Below are 22,658 nucleotides of genomic sequence, written 5' to 3'. Positions count from 1 at the left end.
GTAGTGTGTTTTGAGGTGTCTGTGGGCTTGGTATGACTTTGGGCATCCTTTCTGCTAATGGCAGGGTTGTGTTCCTGTTTTGCTAAAGATTTGGCTTAAGGCATCCTGCACTGGAGCTTGCTGGCCTTTGGGTGGTGCTTGGTCTTAGTGTGGACCTTGAGGCCTTTGGTAGATCTCTCACCGATTAATGTTCCATGGTGTCAGGAGTTCTCTAATTGTCCAAAGTGCTAGAATCAGGTCTCCCACCTTGGAGCTTCAAGCCAGACTCCTTACTGCAGCACCAAGACTTCACAGGCCACGCATCACAGAAGACAAAACCCCAAGACTAATGGTGAAAGCAACATTCAACATCCAAGAACACCCATAGAAACTCACACACAAAAAAGAGGAGAGGAAAAAAGGGATAAAATCAGGAGTCAAAAAAGAATAGAGCAATCAAGGCAATGAGCAAACCTCTAAGTGAAAATGAATACAAAAAACTAGACTAGCAAAAATACAGAATCAAAAACATTGAAAAAATACATGTGAAAAATGCGATATAACTAATGAGTATTGTAAAAATAGGAAAATAAAATGAATTTATTTAAAAGTAAGGTGTTTTAAAAAGAAAAAAGTTTATAAAAATAAAAATTAAAGAAATAATAAAGAAAGAACAGTGTTAGAACAGTATGAAAAAGAATAAAAAGAGAAAAATATAGAGAGAATGATAGTAAAGGTAATTTCCTCATAATTCCTCCATTGTCCTCTTCCCACAGTGTGCTCCAGACAATATGCCTACTCAGGAAGACCTCCAACATTTCTAGGAAGGTCTGTGGACCTGCTGTGGGTACTGCAGGGTCAGTGCAAACTCAGATCTTGCCTTACTCCAGCTCGTACTTGCTTCCAACGTGCACAATTGCCCCTAAAGTCCACAGTCTCAGCTAATTGCAGCGATATAATCTGTACCTGTGGCTGCAGGAGCTCAGCTAATTGCAGCGATATAATCTGTACCTCTGGCTGCAGGAGCTAATTCGCTTCCTCTTCTTTGGTCACACAGTCCCTAGTGCTCCGCTTGGTTTTGAGTCCACCTCTGTTTGTAGGCTGCCCTCTAGTGTTTGTTCCCCACCCAAACAAGAGGAGGCAAAGGCCGAGGCTTATTAGGGCTCACTTTCTCAGTTGGGCTGGGGAGAGGGGGAGTTTGGAAGCCACAACTGGGATGTACTAAGGAGTGCCTGAAGCTGTGGAGACCTGAAGGATGTTGTTACAGTCTGAGGCAGTTCATGTCTTCTCCTATAGGAATTGGCCTCCAGTTGTATGTTCCTAGGGAAAGCCAAGCTGCTTAAACTTCTAGGAAGGTGTGTGCAGTAATCTGTGCCTGCTCAGAGCTTGGTGGCAACTGCCACCTCTGGGGTTGGGACCGTAGCGGCAGCATTTTGTTGCTGCCTCAGGCCCTCTCCCTGGTTTTGGCAGTGACTTATGTTCCTCTCTCTGGTATCATAAGCTGTAGACATGTCATATCTGCTGATGCTTCTGCCGACTTTGATGGCCACCCACTGGGCAGCACAGCCACTGTCTGTGAGTACATGGAGTTAGAGTGTCCTGGTGACAAGAATCTCTTGTCTCTCTGGCAGGCCGAGGCTTTACCCTAGACTCCCTCAGCTGTGTCGTACTAGCCCCCTCAGGGTGTCTTCAGGGCAGTCAACCCCTGTTTTCTCCTTGGGGTCTGACCCACTGAACCTGAGCCTCAGTACCCAGCCCCCACTCTCCTTGGTGGGCGCAGGAGTACAGTTCACTTCTCATCTGGGAAGTGCTGTTCAGCAATGATCTCTCTGGTGAATTCTTTCTGTTTTGCCTTCCCAAGCACCTGTTGCTGCATTCACCTCTGAGATTCCAAAGCTCCTCACTGACCCCACCTGTGAGGGGGTTTCTGAGTGTGTTGAAAGTTTTCCTCCTTCAGGACTCCCTCCCTAGGGCACAGGTCCCTGTCCTGAAATCCTTTACCTCTTTTTTATCTTTATCTTTTGCCCTACGTTGTTCTAAGGAGATTGGCTTGCCTTTTAGAAGTCTGAGGTCTTCTGCCAACATTGAGAAGTTGTTCTGTAGGAGTTGTTCCATATGCAGATAAATTTTTGATATATTTGTGTGGAGAGAGGTGGTCTCCCCATCTTTTTCCTCCATCTTGGAAGTTCTCCCCATCACTTTACTTTTAACCTCTGTGTCTCTATATTTAAAGTGGGTTTCTTGTAGACAGTATATAGTTGGGTATTCTTTTTTATTGCCTGTCCTTTTATTGGTATATTTAGACCATTGATATTTAAAATGATTTTTATATAGTCATATTAATATCTACCAGTGCTACTATTTTCAAAACCAGGTCTTTATTTTATTATTGTTTTTGATAATGAATACACTTTTAATAATGTCATCTCCTTACTACACAGATACTAGCTACATTTCCTTGACTTTGCTTGCCCGTAAATTTGAAAACTAAATCTGCTCAGGATAGAATAAAACTGACCAGGAGAAAACATCCAAGGAGAAACAGCTAAAAATATCTTAGCCTAACTTAATCCTCATAGGAACATTATGAGCTATTTTCTGACATAGGTGTGTGCAGTGATTTTCCTAATTTCACGACAGAGGAAGCAGAAGGCATCTCAGGTCCCACTGCAAACAATGGCTGAGACTGGAATTTGAACCCAAGTGGTCTGGCTCATTGCCCCTGTTCTTTAACTTATTCACGTTAAGCAGTTGGGGTCCTGATAATTTTGAAAGGGTGGCAACTGCATACACCAATATCTTCTGTGATCTACTTCTGTGACTAGGGAAGAAGACTGTTCCTTGAGTGCTCTCTCTGGCCCCCAAGATCTCTTTCATGCTGTTCCTCTGCCTGGACAACTCATCACCCACTCTCCATTGGGCTAACTCCTATTCATCCTATAAATCTGAACTTACCAGTCACTTGGGGAGACTTATACCCTTCAGTTCAGTTCAGTCTCTCAGTCATGCCTGACTCTTTGTGATCCCATGGACTGCAGCATACCAGGCTTCTCTGTGTATCACCAACTCCTGGAACTTGCTCAAACTCATGTCCATTGAGTTGGTGATGCCATTGAACCATCTTATCCTCTGTTGTCCCTTTCTCCTCCTGCCTTCAATCTTTCCCAGCATCAGGGTCTTCAATGGGTCAGTTCTTCACATCAGGTGGCCCAAGTATTGGAGCTTCACCTTATACCCTTAAGCAACATTATAGTCCACATGCTTATACCCTTAAGCACATGGACTTATACCCTTAAGCAATATTATAGTCCATGGGCTTCTAGAGCCCACTGAATTCTGCTCATCACACAGGGTACTCATCATAGTTGAAGATTATATGTTGTCTGCCTTGCCAAGCTGACTGTGAATTCCCCAAAAGTAGGGTCTATGTCTGCCTTTCTTAGCTGTGCATCATTTATGTGCCTCACCTAAATGCCCCCTGGAAAGCTTTCTGTGTTTCTGTAGAAAGTACTCTCTTCCATTTTGCACACAGCTCTTCAAAATTTCTCACCTCTCATCAGACCTTTCCTTTCACTTATCATCTCCAATCATAACATATAAGCCTGCCTACTAAATCAAGGAAGGAGGGAAAAAATCTAGTAACTTTTTAAAAAACAGTTCCACTGCAATTATAGTTAATATACCAAAAAATTTACCCATTGTGACTCTTTAATTAGGGAACTTACAGGAAGTGTTTACAGTAGTACAAGCATTACCACCCATAATCCAGCTCAAAAACATTTTCATTATTGATAAAAATTTCCTCATACTCATTTTAACAGCTTTATTATAATTGTCATATAGGAAGCTGTAAATAAATATACAATTTGATCTTTTGACATATGAATATACCTGTGAAGTAATCACCACAATCAAGGTAGTGAATATATTCATGTCTCTGTCTAACCCCTCTCACTACTCTTTATCTCCATGTAACCATTGATCTAATTTCTATCATATTTATCAGTTTCTATTTCCTAGTTTTATATAAATTGAATGACATGTAATTTCTTTCTGAGTTCTTTCATTCAGATAATTTTGAGATTCATTCATCTTGAATTATTGTGAGTTATTTTCATTGTGGTTGCTTTGAAGATTATAATATGCATTTTAATTAAACCAGTCTGCTACAGATTAATGTAAGTCTAAATGCAGTAATATATAGAAAATTTGCTCCATTATAGCAAATTCCTTCCTCTCTCCTTTATGCTATTATTTCTTTTTTTTTTTTAATAATTTTATTTATTTCTGGTTGCACTGGATCTTTGTTGCTGTGCAAGGGCTTTCTCTAGTTGTGGTGCTCAGGCTTCTCACTGTTGTGGCTTCTCTTGTTGCAGAGCTCAGGCTCTGAAGTGCAGGCTCAGTAGTTGTGGCACCCAGTCTTAGTTGCTCCGAGGCATGTGGAATCTTCCTGGACCAGGAATCGAACCTGTGTCCCCTGCGTTGGCAGGCAGGTTCTTTTCCACTGTGCCACCAGGGAAGTCCATGCTATTATTTCATATATTGCCGGGGTCCAGCCCCAGCAGGATCCAGGGGATACCCTCAGGATGAACGGCGTCAGTGAAAGAGAGAGAGAAGACACGTGAGACTAGCCTTGATAGGGCCAAATCTGTGTTTTACTTTTTGACAACCGGTTTTATACCCTTTCACAGAATGTTTTCAAGGTACAAGATGCTTACTCATGATTACACAGGATTAGCATTACATCATTTTGATTTTTAGGAAAAGCAGGATTTTTTTGCTTTCTAATTCTATAGTAATTTTTAGCACATGATCTTCTGGCCTTGAGGCCATTAACATTTTGTGCAGGTCAGGTGATTGTAAACCTATTTTACGTTTTTATGGTGACCTTAACTGAAAGGTAACAGTGTCATAGGGAAATAGTACAGAGTAGAATTATATTCTTGTTAATACAAAAATTAATCTTTCTGTAAAAGTTGTCAGTTGCGTTTATCTAAGAAGTTTACCCCATACAGACTCTGCGGCTTCAGTGAGGCAGCTTCTGCCTAGCACTCCTGGCTGACAATTAACAACCATCTCATTGTTACCACACTAGGGCTAAGTTCTTATTTCTCTAGATCTTTAACTATATTAACAATGGTTTTTATAACACAACCTTAGCACATTAAAGGCAAAAATACAGCAAGCATAAACACAGCAAGCAAATCACAACCCAATAACCACCTATAGAATAATTTTTCTTATGTTTTCTAATAGGACTCCTTTACCCCTTAAAAGGGCTCTATATCTATTAGGGCTTTTATATAATCAGGTTCTTTATGCTATTTTATGATTAGCATACTATAAGCAATCATGCATATTAGTACCAAGGGCATAAATGCATTTGGCTAACAAACTACCAGCAAAGGAGTTTAAATTAGAACACTCCTTTCACCGTGAATAATCTCATAAAATACCACCACCTGGGAAACTTATTGATTAAAGTTCTAAATTGATTCTTATTTTGGAAGAGATCGGGGAAGGCCTTCCTGCCTGTGTCAGAGAAATTAGGGAGTAGTCCATTGAGGCAGGCATCAGAAAGACAGATATCATCTTTAAGGTGAGAGCCGGGGGCAGCTTTTCGAAATCCCTGAAAACCTGATCTGCCTTGCCTGTCAGGCTTTCTCCTTGTGACCTTGTCATGGGTGGGATCTCGTGAGCTGGCCTTTTCGAAAACCCCTGAAAACCTGATCCACCTTGCCCGTCAGGTTTTCTCCCTTACGGCCTTGTTAGGGGTAGGGTCTCGTGTGTTGGCTCCCGGCAATATATATTTTTATGTTATAAACCCCAAAATACAAAGTGTTTAATTTTTCATTAAATAATTTTATATTTTAAAGAAACTAAGAAAAATATATAATTCACATTTTTATATTTGAGTATAAATACTATATATAGTATTTACACATATATTTATTATTTCTGGTGCTTCTCATTGCATATTATGTTTTCAAGCTAATGCCTGATATAATTTCCTTTCAGTGTATAGTACTCCCTTTGGGATTTCATATAGGGCAGGTCTGCTAGCAATAAATCCTCTTTTATTATATATATATATAAAATATATATATTAATATATAAATATATTTTAAATATATTAACATTTAAATATATATATTAAATAATATATAATATATATTATATAAATATATATTAAATAATATATATTAAATATACATTAATATATAAAATATTATATATATATATAAATATAAATATATATATATATATATATTTCCTCCTTAGTTTTTATTAATATTTATCTGGGAATGTCATTATTTCCTTTTATTTTTGAATGATAGTTTCACTAGATATAGAATTTTGGTTGACTTTTTTTTCCTTTCAGTACTTTGAATACATTATTCTACTATTTTCTGGCTCCCATGGCTTCTTTATTTTTGTGGTGCACATTTGGCTTTTTTAAATTTCTATTTTAATTGGAAGATAATTGCTTTACAATGTTGTGTTGGTTTCTGCTGTACAACATGAATCAGCCATAAGTGTGTGTGTGTGTGTGTGTGTGTGTGTGTATGTATGTGTGTGTGTGTGTGTGTGTGTGTGTGTGTGTGTGTGTGTGTGTGTGTGTATATATATATTCCTTCCCTCTTGGACCTCCCTCTCCCCTTCCATTTACCCCTCTAGGTCATCACAGAGTGCCAACCTGGGCTCCCCGTGCTTTACAGCAGCTTCCCACTAGCTAGCTATTTTACACATGGTAACATATATATGTCAGTGCTACTTTCTCAATTCATTCTACCCTCTCCTTTCCCTGCTGTGTCCACAAGTCCATTACCTATATCTGCATCTCCATTCCTTCCCTGCAAACAGGTTCATCAGTAATATTTTTCCAGATTCCTTAAATATGCATTACTTTACAATATTAGTTTTTCTCATTCTACTTACTTCACTCTGTACAGCAGGCTCTAGGTTCATCTGCCTCACTACAACTGATTCAAATTTGTTCATTTTTATGACCAAGTGATACTCCATTGCCTATATTTACCACATCTTCTTTATCCATTCATCTGTTGATGGACATCTAGGTTGCTTCTGTATCCTGGCTATTGTAAATGTGCTGCTATGAACATTGGGATCCATGCTTTTTATTTTGAATTGTGGTTTTCTCAAGGTATATGCCCAGTAGAGGGATTCCTGGGTCATATGGTAGTTTTATTCCTAGTTTTTTAAAGAATCTCCATACTGTTCTCTGTAATGGCTATATTAATTTATATTGCCACCAACAGTGCAGGAAGGTTCCCTTTTCTCCACATCCTCTCCAAAATTTATCGTTTGTAGATTTTTTGATGATGGCCATTCTGGCCTGTGTGAGGTGATACCTCATTGTAGTTTTGACTTGCATTTATCTAATAATTAGCAATGTTGAGCATCTTTTCATGTGTTCATTGGCCATTTGTATGTCTTCTTTGGAGAAATGTCTGTTTAGGTCCTCTGCCCACTTGTTGATTGGGTTATTTGTTTTTCTGATATTGAGCTGTGTGAGGTGCTTATATCTTCTGAAGATTAATCGTTTGTCAGTTGCTTCATTGCAGTTATTACCACCGCCACCTCCCCTGCATTCTGAAGGTTGTCTTTTCGTCTTATTCAGAGTTTCCTTTGCTGTACAAAAGGTTTTAAGTTTAATTAGGTCCCATTTGCTTATTTCTGTTTTTATTTCCATTACTCTAGGAGGTGGGTCAGAGAAGAACTTGCTGTGATTTATGTCAAAGAGTATTCTTTCCTCTAAGAGCTTTATAGTTTCTGACCTTGCATTTAAGTCTTCAATCCATTTTGAGTTTATTTTTATGTATGGTGTCAGGGAGTGTTCTAATTTCATTCTTTTACACATAGCTGTCCAGTTTTCCCAGCACCATTTATTGAAGTGACTGTCTTTTCTCCATTGTGTGTTCTTGCCTCCTTTGTCAAAGGTAAGGTGCCCATAGGTGTACAGATTTATCTCTGGGATTTCTATCTTGTTCCATTGATCTGTATTTCTGTTTTTGTGCCAGTACCATACTGCCTTGATGACTGTAGCTTTGTAGTATAGTCTGAAGTCAGGAAGGTTGATTCCTCCAGCTCCATTTTTCTTTCTCAAGATTGCTTTGGCTATCTGGAGTCTTTTGTGTTTACATACAAATTGTTAAACTTTTTATTCTAGGTCTGTGAAAAATGCCATTGGTAGTTTGATAGGGATTGCCTTTAATCTGTAGATTGCTTTGGGTAGTATAATAATTTTACAATATTGATTTTTCCAATCCAAGAACATGGTATATCTCTCCATTTTGTATCCTGCAACTTTGCTAAATTCACTGATTAGTTCTACTGATTTTCTGGTGGCACATTTAGGGTTTTTTAAATTTATTTTTTAATTGGATGATAATTGATTTACAATGTTGTATTGGTTTCTGCCATACAATAATGCAAATTAGTCATAATTATATATATGTGTGTATATATATATATAGATGTAGTTATAGATATAGACATAGATATAGATATAGATATCCTCTCCCGCTTGAGCCTCCCTTCCTTCCCCTCCTCTCATCCTACTCCTCTAGGTCATCACAGAGTGCCAGACTAGGCTCCCAGTGCTATATAGCAGCTTCCAACTGTATGTCAGTGTTACTTTCTCAATTTGTCCCATCATCTCCTTACCTCGCTGTATGCTCAAGTCCTATCTCTATGGTTTCTGTGTGAGGTCAGCTATTACCATATTGTTATTCTACTGTAAGTGATCAGTCATTTTTCTCTTGTTCCTTTCAAGATTTTCTCTTTTTGTTTTAGCACTTTGACTATGATGTATCTAGTTAAGGATACCTTTTCTCTTTATTGGGCTTCTTAGATCAATATATGTTGTTTCTGTTACAGTTCAGAAATGTTGGCTATTATTTCCTCAAATATTTTTCCACCTTTTTCTCCCCTCTCCTTCTGGCGTTCCCACTTAATGTATATTTAGGTGTATACTATGTTGTTTCTCTGAAACTTAATTTTTCTTCATTTTTTATTCTCATTGCTCTTATTTAAAAATTTCTTGTTAAGATATAATTACATGCAGCATCATGTCAGTTAATTATATTAGTATCAGGTGTATAGCATAATAATTCAATATTTGTATATGTTGTGAGATGATTACAATGTGTAGTTACCATCTGTCAATATACATAGTTACAGAATTTTCTTGTGATGAGAAATTTGAAGATCTACTTTCCTAGATCTTAAATCTTAGATGGAACTTTTAAAGATAGAAAGCAGTATTATTAACTACAGTTGCCATGCTCTAAATTACATCCCCAAGACTTAATTATTTTATAACTAGACTCCTTCACTCATTTTGCCATCCACCAAGCCCCATTCCTGGTAACTAGCAATCTGTTCTCTGTACCTATGAGCTTTTTTTTGTTTCTAGTTTCTATATATAAGTGAGATCATATGGTATTTGTCTTTCTCTTTCTGGCTTACTTAGCATAATGCCCCAGAGATTTCATTATTTTTATACTTGAATAATATTCTATTATATATATATATGTGTGTGTGTGTGTGTGTGTGTGCATGTGTATTCACACATATACACACACACATTTGTGTGTGTGCTAAGTCGCTTCAGTCATGTCCAACTCTTTGCAGCCCTATGGACTGTAGCCCACCAGACTTCTGTCCATGGGATTCTCCATGCAAGAATATTGGAGAAGGTTGCCATAACCTCTTCCAGGATATCTTCACAAATCAAGGATTGAATCTACATCACTTATGTTTGCTGCATTTTCATGTGGGTTCTTTACCACTAGCACTACCTGGGAAGCCCATATATACATAAACACACACACACACACATCACATTTTATTTATCCATTTATATTTGATGGATATTTTATTTATTTCCATATCTTGGCTATTGTAAATAATGCTGCAATGAATGTGGGGGTGCATGTATCTTTTTGAATTAGTGTTTTCATTTCCTTCAATAAGACTCAGAAGTCAAATTGCTAAATCATATTCTTTCTACTCTTTAGGTTAAGTAGTTCTCTTGATATATAGTCAAGTCCACTGATTCTTTCTTCTTCTGACATCTCAAATCTGCTGTTGCATCCCTTTAGTGAATTTTTAATTTTATGATTGAACTTTTCAACCCCATAATTTACATTTGGTCCTTTTTAACAGTTAACCTTTATCTATTGGACTCTCTATTTGTTTTGTCATCGTCATCATATTTTCCATTAGTTATTTTAGTATAGTTTCCTTTAATTCTTTCAACATATACACATATCTTGTTTTATTATGCTTTACTTTATTGCATTTCACAAATATTGCTTTTTTTCTTTACAAATTTAAAGTTTGTGGCAACCATGTAATGTCATGGTTAGAATTTTTAGCAATAAATTATTTTAAAATTAAGGTATTTATATTGTGTGTTTTTAGACATGATGCTATCACATACTTAATAGATTACAGTATAATGTAAATATAACTTTTATATATACTAGGAAACCAAAAATTTGTGTGACTTGATTTGTTGTGATATTTGTTTTATTGCAGTGCTCTGGCCCCAAACCCTATCTCCAATGTATGCCTGTAGTTATAGCTGCTTTGAATGATCTGTCTGCTTAATATAACATCTGGGCCAGCTCACAGTAAGTTGCCTGTTTTTTTCCCCTATATATGTGTCATACTTCCATTTTGGTTGTCTCAAAAGCTTGGGGTGGGGTGAACTTTGCAGAGTTAGGTGGTGCTGAGGAGTAGGAGTAGGAGGAGGTGTCAGCTGGGTCTGACAGGTGGCCCAGTGATGGCATGCTGAGTGGTCGTCACAGACTCCAGTGCTGAGAGGCCCTTGTTCCCGCTGCCGGGAAGGAGTGTCCGGTGCCAACAAGATGGCAGACAAGAAGCTGAACGTGGACTTCTCATCACCCAACTACTGGAAGAGATCAAGCCCTGAGGCTTTAGAGTGGGAGCACTGACTCCAAGACCCTAGACTACCAGAGAACTCCTATCCTAGGGAGTATCTAATAGTGAGAACTCCCACAAAGGAAACCACTTGAGTACAAGGCATGGTATCATCCAAACACCAGTAGCACCCTTTGCAGGATGCCTCATCCAAACAACAAAGAGACAAATGCAAACCCAGTCATCAGCAGAGAGGATTACCACCTCACTCAGCCCTGTCCATCAGAGGAAAAAAAAGAAAAACCAAGCACAAATCTCACCCTATATGAAGCTTACACAAACCAATGGACCAACCTTAGGAAGGCAGAAACCAAAAGCAAGAAAGAATTCAGCCTCAAATCCTGGGGAAAGGAGACCTCAAACACAATAAGTTAAAAAAAATTAATGAAAAGGCAGAGAAATACTACATAAATGAAGGAACAAACTAGAAACACAGAAGTCCAAATAAATGAAGAGAAAATAGGCAAAGTACCTAAAAAAGAATTCAAAATAATGATAGTAAAGATGATCAAAAAACAGAATGGGGAAAATTCAAGAATCAATTAATAAAGACCTAGAAGAATTAAAGAATAAACATACAGAGACAAACAACACAATTACTGTAATTAAAAATACTCTAGAAGGAATCAATAACAGAATATATGAAGCAGAAGGATGAATCAGTGAACTGGAAGATAAAATGGTAGAAATAACTGCTGAAGAGCAGAATAAAGTAAAAAGAATGAAAATAACTAAGGATAGTCTCAAAGATCTCTGGGACAACATTAAACACACCAACATTTGAATTATTGGGGTCCCAGAAGAAGAAGAAAAAATGAAAGTGTATGAGAAGATTTTTGAAGAGATTATACTTGAAAACTGCCCCAACATGGAAAAGGAAACAGTCAATCAAGTCCAAGAGGCACAAAGAGTCCCATACAGGATAAACCCAAGGAGAAACATGCCAAGATACATACTAATCAAACTAGCAAAGATTAAACACAAAGAAAGAATATTAAAAGCATCAAGGGAAAAGCAACAAGTAACATACAAGGGAAACCCCATAGGTTTAACAGCTTAACTGCTGATCTTTCAGTAGAAACTCTGTAGGCCAGAAGGGAATGGCAGGATATATTTAAATTACTTAAAGGGAAATATGTACAACCAAGATTACTGTACACGGGAAGGGTCTTATTCAAAACTGATGGAGAAATGAAAAGCTTTTCAGACAAGCAAAAGTTAAGAGAATTCAGTACCACCAAACCAGCTTTACAGCAAATGTTAAAAGGACTTACATAGTCAGAAAATACAAGAGAAGAAAAAGATCTACAAAAACAAACCACAAATAATTAAGAAAATGGCAATAGGAACATATATATCAATATTACTTTAAATGTAAAAGGGTTAAATACTCCAACCAAAAGGCACAGACTGGCTGCATGGATGCAAAAACAAGACCCATATATATGCTGTCTACAAGAAATCCACTTCAGACCTCAAGAAACATATAGACTGAAAGTGAGAGGATGGAAAAATATATTCCATGCAAATGGAAAGCAAAAGAAAGCTGGAATAGCAATCCTCATGTTGGACAAAGCAGACCTTAAAATAAAGAATGTTACAAGATATAAGGAAGGACACTACATAATGATCAAGGGATCAGTCCAAGAGGAAGACATATCAATTGTAAATATCTATGCACCCAACATAGGAGCACCTCAATACATAAGACAAACACTAACAGACATAAAAGGAGAAATTGAGTAATACAATAATAGTAGGGTACTTTAACACCGCACTCACACTAATGGATAAATCATCAAAACAGAAAATTAATAAGGAAACACAAGTCTTAAATGATACATTAGATGAGATGGATCTCATTGATATCTTCAGGATATTCTATCCAAATGCAGAAGAATACACCTTCTTCTCAAGTGCATATGGAGTATTCTCCAGGATAGACCACATCTTGGGTCACAAATGAATCCTCAGCAAATTTAAGAAAATTGAAGTCATATCAAGCATCTTTTCTGACCACAAAACTATGAAACTAGGTATCAACTAAAAGAAAAACTGTAAAAATACAAACACATGGAGGTTAAACAATACATTTCTAAATAGTGAACAGGTTACTGAAGAAATCAGAAGGGAAATCAAAAAATTTCTAGAAACAAATGACAATGAAAACACAACTCAAAACCTGTGGGATGCAGCTAAAGCAGTTCTAAGAGGGAACTTTATAGCAATACAATCCTACCTCAAGAAACAAGAAAAACATGGGGTAGACAACATAACTTTACACCTAAAACAATTGGAAAAAGAAGAACAAAACTCCCCCCCAAAGTTATCAGAAGGAAAGAAATAAAGATCAGAGCAGAAATAAATGAAAAATAAGTGAAAGAAACAATAGTAAAGATTAATAAAACTAAAAGCTGGTTCTTTGAGAAGATAAACAAAATTGTCCAACCTTTAGCCAGACTCATCTAGGAAAAAAGAGAGGAATAAAATCAATAAAATTAGAAGTGAAAAAGGAGAGATTACAACAGACAAAGCAGAAATACAAAGGATCATAAGAGACTATTATTAACAACTATAACACAATAAAATGGATAACCTGGAATAAATGGACAGATTCTTAGAGCAGTTCAATCTTCCAAGACTGAAGAAATAGGAATTATGAACAACCCAAGGACTTAAAAAAAGCTGTGGCCAAAAATCTCCCCCAAAAACAAAAGCCCAGGAATAAATGGCTTCACAGGCAAATTCTATCAAACATTTAGAGAAGAGTTAGTGCCTATCCTTCTAAAACTGTTTCAAAAAATTTCAGAGGAAGGAACACTTCCAAACTCATTCTATGAGGCCACAATCATCCTCATACCAAAACCTGACAAAGACAACACACAATAAAGAAAACTACAGGCTAATGTCACTGATGAACATAGATGCAAAAATCCTCAACAAAATTTTAGCAAACAAAATTCAACAACACGTTAAAAAGCTCATACACCGTGATCAAGTTGGGTTTATTCTAGGGATGCAAGGATTCTTCAATATATGCAAATCAATCAATGTGATACACCATATTAACAAATTAAAAGATGAAAACCTATGATGATAATCTCAATAGATGCAGAAGAAGCCTTTGACAAAATTCAGCACCCATTTATGATTAAAACTCTTCAAAAATGGAAGGGCCCTGTCTCAACAGAGTAAAGGGCCATATATGATAAGCCCACAACAAACATTATTCTCAATGGTGAAAACCTGAAAATATTCCCCCTATGATCAGGAACAAGACATGGGTGACCACTTTCACCACTATAATTCAACATAGTTTCGGAAGTCATAGCTACAGCAATCAGAGAAGAAAAAGAAATAAAAAGAATCCATATCAGAAAAGAAAAATAAAGCTCTCAGTGTTTTCAGATGACATGATACTATCCATAGAAAACCCTAAAGAGGGGCAGTCCTAAGATGGCGGAGGAATAGGACAGGGAGACCACTTTCTCCCCCACAAAGTCATCAAAAGAACATTTGAACGCTGAGAAAATTCCACAAAACAACTTCTGATTGCTGGCAGAGGACATCAGGCACCCAGAAAGGCAACCCATTCTCTCCGAAAGGAGGTAGGACAAAATATAAAAGATAATAAGAGAGACAAAAGAGGTAGGGATGGAGATCTGTCCTGGGAAGGGAGTCTTAAAAGAAGAGAAGTTTTCAAACACCAGGAGACCCTCTCACTGGCGGGTCTGTGGGGAGTTTTGGAATCTCAGAGGGCAACATAACCGGCAGTAAAAATAAATAAATAAAACCCACATATTACGTAACGGCAACTCCCAGGTCTTGCAGCTGCCACCAGCAAGCGGTGTCTGAACAGGGAGGCAGGGGCTGCATTGATTAGGGTAAGGACTGGGCCCGAATGCCCTGAGGGCAATCTGAGGGAACTAACGTGAGATAGCAACCCAAACTGTGGGATAGCCAGAGAGAGAGAGAGAGAGAGAACTATCCCGTGAAAAGTCCTGACCTAAGACACTGCCAGGCCTGTTAAGAGAACAAAGGACTGAACGAATACCAGAGGAGAGCTGGCAGGCTGCAGACCGGCCCATCCCCTGCCAGAGACAGGCAGGCAGGGGGCAGCCAGAGCCAGAAAGGGGCAATCTTGGCCCCAGAGATGCATCCTTTACCAAACTGCAAGCAGGCTCCATTGCTAACCAAGACTTCATGGGATTCAGGACAGTTGACATCTCCCGGGAGGGTCACAGTCAGAGATCAGTTCCCCAGAAGAGACACACGGCACACCTGAGAAGGTGTACCCACTGCACACCCAGGAAACTGAGCGGCTGGGACGGGGGAGGCAATAAGATGCACTGCTCACCTGGGGGAGACTGAGCTCGCCAAGCACCTGGTGGCCTGAGCTGCTTGGACCTGGGAAGGGCACAAAATGCACACCTAACCGAGTCTGCGCTTTTGGGGAGTACCCGAGAACCTGAACCTGAGGGACGTAGACCTGGGAAATGCACGCAACCCAAGGCCCACCTTTGACAGTTCCCTGCAGAGCAACCTAGAACCTAAGAAGTGTAGACCATGAAAGTGCACACACCATGAGTGGGGGAAAACCCAGTGTGGCCGAGACAATGTGAGCACTCCTCACACACACCAGTGATATTTGTTTGCCGCATTCCTCCCTACCCACAGCACAACTGAACAAGTGAGCCTAAATAAGTGAGCACCTTTGCCCCCTTGTGTCAGGGCGGATATTAGACACTGAAGAGACTTGCAAACAGAAGAAGCTAAAATAAACAGATGGAACCACTTTGGAAGTGACAGGTACAATAGATTAAAACCCTGTAGTTAGCACAGACTACATTGGAAGGGGCCTGTAGATCTTGAGAAATATAAGCCAGATCAAGGAACTATCTGAAACTGAACTGACCCCACATAGTCCACAACAGCTCCAGAGAAATTCGTAGATATATTTTTGCTATTATCATTTTTAAATTAAATTTTTTTATTTTAAGTTCTTTATTACTCCTTTAATTTTCATTTTTATAACCTACTATTACCTTGCAAAAAAAGATGCTATTTTTAAAGCAAACTTCATATATATATATGTGTGTGTGTGTGTGTGTATGTGTATATATTTTATAATTCTTGTGACTTTGTTTTATTTAATATTGTATTTTTGAGAGTCTAACCTCTACTCTAGATTTTTAATCTTTGCTTTTTGCTATTAGTTGTCAATTGTGTACCTTTAAGAACCCAATCTTCAGTACCCATTTTTACTTGGGAGTGTGATTACTGGTTTGACTGCTCTCTTCCCCTTTTGACTCTCCCTTTTCTCCACCAGCTTGTGTCTATCTCCTCCCTCCCCCTTCTCTACCCAACTCTGTGAATCTCTTTGTGTGTACCAGACTGTGGAGAACACTTAGGGAACTGATTACTGGCTGGATATGTACCGCTCCTTTTGATTCCCCCTTTTCTCCTCCTGGTTGCCTCTGTCTCCTTCCTCCTGCTTCGATGTTCAGTGTAACTCCGTGAACACCTCTGAGGGGTCCAGACTGTGAAGAGCACATAGGGAATTGACTACTGGCTAGCTTACTCTCTCCCCTTTTGATTCCCCCTGTTATCCTCCTGGTCACCTCTATCTCCCTTCTCCCTCTTCTCTTCTCCATGTAACTCTGGGAACCTCTCTGGGTGTCCCTCACTGTGGAGAAGCTTTTCATCATTAACCTAGATGTTTTATCATCAGTGCTGTATAGATGGAGAAGTCTTAAGGCTACTGTAAGAATAAGACTGAAAACCAGAGGCAGGAGGCTTAAGTCCAAAATCTAAGAACACCAGAGAACTCCTGATGCCAGGGAACATTAATTGATAAGAGCTCATCCAAAAGCCACCATACCTACACAGAAACGAAGCACCACCCAAGAGCCAACAAGTTCCAGAGCAAGACATATCATGCAAACTCTCCAGCAACGCAGGAACATAGCCCTGAGCTTCAATATACAGGCTGCCCAAAGTCACACCAAACCCATAGACATCTCAGAACTCACTACTGGACAATTCATTGCACTCCAGAGAGAAGAAATCCAGCTCCACCCACCAGAACACCGACAGAAGCTTTCCTAACCAGGAAACCCTGACAAACCACCCATCCAACCCCACTCACAGCAAGGAACTTCCACAATAAAGAGGAACCACAAACTGCCAGAATATAGAAAGGCAACCCCAAACACAGCAATCTAAACAAGATGAAAAGGCAGAGAAATACTCAACAGGTAAAGGAACAGGATAAATGCCCATGAAACCAAACAAAAGAGGAAGAGATAGGGAGTCTACCTGAAAAAGAATTCATAATAATGATAGTGAAAATGATCCAAAATCTTGAAAACAAAATGGAGTTACAGATGAATAGACTGGAGACAAGGATTGAGAAGATGCAAGAAATGTTTAACAAGGACCTAGAAGAAATAAAAAAGAGTCAATATATAATGAATAATGCAATAACTGAGATTAAAAACACTTTGGAGGGAACCAACAGTAGAATAAAGGAGGCAGAAGATAGGATAAGTGAGGTAGAAGATAGAATGGTAGAAATAAATGAAGCAGAGAGGAAAAAAGAAAAAAGAATGAAAAGAAAACAACTTCAGAGACCTTGGGACAGTGTTAAATGCCCTAACATTTGAATCAAAGGTGTCCCAGAAGAAGAAGACAAGAAGAAAGGCCATGAGAAAATACCTGAGGAGATAATAGTTGAAAATTTCTCTAAAATGGGGAAGGAAATAGTCACGCAAATCCAAGAAACCCAGAGAATCCCAGACACGATAAACCCGAGGCGAAACACCCCAAGACACATATTAATCAAATTAATGAAGATCAAACACAAAGAACAAATATTAAAAGCAGCAAGGGAAAAACAACAAATAAGACACAAGGGGATTCCCATAAGGATAACAGCTGATCTTTCAATAGAAACTCTTCAGGCCAGAAGGGAATGGCTGGACATACTTGAAGTGATGAAAGAGAAAAACCTACAACCCAGATTACTGTACCCAGCAAGGACCTCATTCAGATATGAAGGAGAAATCAAAAGCTTTACAGACAAGTAAAAGCTGAGAGAATTCAGCACCACCAAACTAGCTCTCCAACAAATGTTAAAGGATCTTTTCTAGACAGGAAACACAGAAAGGGTGTATAAACTCGAACGCAAAACAACAAACTAAATGGCAATAGGATCATACTTATCAGTGACTACCTTAAATGTAAATGGGTTGAATGCCCCAACCAAAAGACAAAGACTGGCTGAATAGATACAAAATGGATATAGACCCCTATATATGTTGTCTACAAGAGATCCACCTTAAAACAAGGGACACCTACAACTGAAAGTGAAGGGCCAGAAAAAGTTATTCCATGCAAATGGAGACCAAAAGAAAGCAGGAGTAGCAATACTCATACCAGATAAAATAGATTTTAAAATAAAGGCTGTGAAAGAGAAAAGAAGAACACTACATAATGATCAAAGGATCAATCCAAGAAGAAGATATAACAATCATAAATATATATGTACCCAACATAGGAGCACTGCAATATGTAAGGCAAATGCTAACAAATATGCAAGGGGAAATTAAGAGTAACACAATAATAGTGGGAGACTTTAATACCCCAATCACACCTATGGATAGATCAACTTAACAAAAAATTAACAAGGAAACACAAACTTTAAATGATGCAATGGCCCAGTTAGAGCTAATTGATATCTATAGGACATTTCACCCCAAAACAATGAATTTCATCTTTTCTCAAATGCACATGGAACCTTCTCCAGGATAGATCACATCCTGGGCCATATATCTATCCTTGGTAAATTCAAAAAAATTGAAACCATTCCAAGCATCTTTTCTGATCACAATGCAGTAAGATGAGATGAAAAATACAAACATATGGAGGCTAAACAACACACTTCTGAATAACCAGCAAATCACAGAAGAAATCAAAAAAGGAATCAAAATATGCCTAGAAATGAATGAAAATGAAAACAAAACAACCCAAAACCTATGGGATTCAGTAAAAGCAGTGCTAAGGGGAACATTCATAACAATACAAGCCTACCTCAAGAAAGAGGAGAGAAATCAAATAAATAACCTAACTCTACACCTAAAGCAACTAGAAATGGAGGAAATGAAGAACCCCAGGGTTAGTAGAAGGAAAGAAATCACAAAAATTAGGGCAGAAATAAATGCAAAAGAAACAAAAGAGACCATAGCAAAAATCAACAAAGCTAAAAGCTGGTTCTTCGAGAGGATAAATAAAATAGACAAACCATTAGCCAGACTCATCAAGAAACAAAGGGAGAAGAACCAAATCAACAAAATTAGAAATGAAAATGTAGAAGTCACAACAGACAACTCAGAAATACAAAGGATCATAAGAGACTACTATCAGCAGCTGTATGCTAATAAAACAGACAATTTGGAAGAAATGAATAAATTCTTAGAGAAGTACAACTTTCCAAAACTGAATCAGGAAGAAATAGAAATTCTTAGCAGACCCATCACAAGCACAGACATCGAAACTGTAATCAGAAATCTTCCAGCAAACAGAAGCCCAGGACCTGATCGCTTCACAGCTGAATTCTACCAAAAATTTAAAGTAGAGCTAACACCTATCCTACTCAAACTCTTCCAGAAAGTTGCAGAGGATGGTAAACTTCCAAACTCATTCTGTGAGACCACCAAAACCCTAATACCAAAACCAGACAAAGATGTCACAAAAAAGAGAAAACTATAGGCCAATATCACTGATGAACATAGATGCAAAAATCCTTAACAAAAGTCTAGCAAAGAGAATCCAACAACATATTAAAAAGATCATACATCATGACCAAGTGGACTTTATCCCAGGGATCCAAGGATTCTTCAATATCCACACATCAATCAATGTAATACACCACATTAACAAATTGAAAAATAAAAACCATATGATTATCTCAATAAATGAAGAGAAAGCCTTTGACAAAATTCAACATCCATTTATGATAAAACCCTCCAGAAAGCAAGAATAGAAGGAACATAACTCAACATAATAAAAGTTATATATGACAAACCCACAGAAAACATTATCCTCAATGGTGAAAAATTGCAAGCATTTCCCCTAAAGTCAGGAACAAGACAAGGGTGCCCACTCTCACCACTACTATTCAACATAGTTCTGGAAGTCTTGACCACAGAAATCAGAGAAGAAAAAGAAATAAAAGGAATCCAGATTGGAAAAGAAGAAGTAAAACTCTCACTATTTGCAGATGACATGATCCTCTACATAGAAAACCCTAAAGACTCCACCAGAAAGTTACTAGAGCTAATCAATGAATATAGTAAGGTTGCAGGATATAAAATTAACACACAGAAATCCCTTGCATTCCTATAAACTAGCAACAAGAAAACAGAGAAAATAAGGAAACAATTCCATACACTGTTGCAACGAAAAGAATAAAATACTTAGGAATATATCTACCTAAAGAAACAGAAGACCTATGTATAGAAAACTGTAAAACACTGATGAAAGAAATCAGAGGACACAAATAGATGGAGAAATATACCATGTTCATGGATTGGAAAAATCAATACAATGAAAATGAGTATACTACCCAAAGCAATCTATAGATTCAATGCAATCCCTATCAAGCTACCAAGGGTATTTTTCACAGAACTAGAACAAATAATTTCACAATTTTTATGGAAGTACAAAAAACCCCAAAAGGTCATAGCAATCTTGAGAAAGAAGAATGGAACTGGAGGAATCAACCTGCCTTACTTCAGGCTATACTACAAAGCTACAGTCATTAAGAGAGTATGGTACTGGCACAAAGACAGAAATATAGATCAATGGAACAAGAGAGGAAGCCCAGAGATAAATCCACACACCTGTGGACACCTTATCTTTGATGAAGGAGGCAAGAATATACAGTGAAAAAAAAAGACAATCTCTTTAATAAGTGGTTCTTGGAAAACTGGCCAACCACTTGTAATGAAACTAGAACACTTTCTAACACCATACACAAAAATAAACTCAAAATGGATTAAAGATCTAAACGTAAGACCAGAAAATATAAAACTCCTAGAGGAAAACATAGGCAAAACACTCTCCAACATAAATCACAGCAGGATCCTCTATGACCCACATCCCAGAGTAATGGAAATCAAAACAAAAATGAAGAAATGGGACCTAATTAAACTTAAAAGCTTTTACACAACGATGGAAACTGTAAGCAAGGTGAAAAGACAGCTTTCAGAATGGGAGAAAATAATAGCAAATGAAGCAACTGACAAAGAATTGACCTCAAAAATAATCAAGCAACTCCTGCAGCTCAATTCCAGAGACATAAACGACCCAATCAAAAAATAGGCCAAAGAATTAAACAGACATTTCTCCGAAGAGGACATACAGATGGCTAACAAACACATGAAAAGATGCTCAACATCACTCATTATCAGAGAAATGCAAATCAAAACCACAATGAGTTACCATCTCATGCCAGTCAGAATGGCTGGTATCCTAAAGTCTACAAACAATAAATGCTGGAGAGGGTGCAGAGAAAATGGAACCCTCTTACACTGTTGGTGGGAATGCAAACTAGTACAGCCACTATGGAGAACAGTGTGGAGATTCCTTAAAAAACTGGAAATAGAACTGCCATATGACCCAGCAATCCCACTGCTGGGCATACACACCAAGGAAACAAGATTTGAAAGAGTCTCATTTACCCGAATGTTCATCGCAGCACTGTTTATAATAGCCAGGACATGGAAGCGACCTAGATGTCCATCAGCAAACGAATGGATAAGAAAGCTGTGGTACATATACACAATGGAATATTACTCAGCCATTAAAAAGAATACATTTGAATCAGTTCTAATGAGGTGATGAACCTTGACCCTATTATACAGAGTGAAGTAAGCCAGAAAGAAAAACACCAATAGAGTATACTAACACATATATATGGAATTTAGAAAGATGGTAATGATAACCCTTATATGTGAGACTACAAAAGAGACACAGATGTATAGAACAGTCTTTTGGACTCTGTGGGAGAAGGCGATGGTGGGACGATTTGAGAGAATAACATTGAAACATGTATATTTTCATATGTGGAACAGAGCACCAGTCCAGGTTTGATGCATGAGACAGGGTGCTCAGGGTTGATGCACTGGCGTGGGATGGGGAGGGAGGTGAAAGGGGAGTTCAGGATGGGGAACACATGCACAGCCATGGCTGATTCATGTCAGTGTATGGCAAAACTACTACAATATTGTAAAGTAATTAGCCTCCAGTTAAAATAAAGTAATTAAAAATTATATATTAGCTCAAAACCATAAAATAAAAGAAAACCCTAAAGACAGTATCAGAAATTTACTAGAGCTAATCAGTGAGTTTAGCAAAGTTGCAGGATACAAAATCAATACACAGAGATCACTTAGATTCCTGTATACTAACAATGGAGAATCAGAGAAGTTAAGGAATCAGTCCCATTCACCATGGCAACAAAAAGAAGAAAATATCTTGGAATAAACTTACCTAAGGAGACAAAAGAGCTGTATACAGAAAAATATAAGAAAGAAATCAAAGATGACATAAACATTGGAGAGATATTCCATGTTCCTGGGTAGGAAGAATCAATATTCTGAAGATGACTATACTACCAAACACAATCTACAGATTCAATGTGATCC

The 22,658-nt window shown here is 37.9% G+C and overlaps 1 long non-coding RNA gene across 1 annotated transcript in view; it reads left to right on the top strand.

Moving 5' to 3' along the window:
• Window positions 1-22,658, top strand: part of LOC122689925 — a 351,123-nt gene that overhangs the window by 109,950 nt on the left and 218,515 nt on the right. The window contains exon 3 of the long non-coding RNA XR_006339949.1: window positions 10,546-10,640. This is a non-coding gene — a long non-coding RNA (uncharacterized LOC122689925). The remainder of the gene's footprint in view (window positions 1-10,545; window positions 10,641-22,658) is intronic.

The sequence above is a fragment of the Cervus elaphus genome, chromosome X, assembly GCF_910594005.1.
Source record: "Cervus elaphus chromosome X, mCerEla1.1, whole genome shotgun sequence".
NCBI classification, from domain to species: Eukaryota; Metazoa; Chordata; class Mammalia; order Artiodactyla; family Cervidae; genus Cervus; species Cervus elaphus.
The sequence above is the reverse complement of the archived record's forward strand: the minus strand, read 5'-3'. Positions and strand labels throughout refer to the sequence as shown.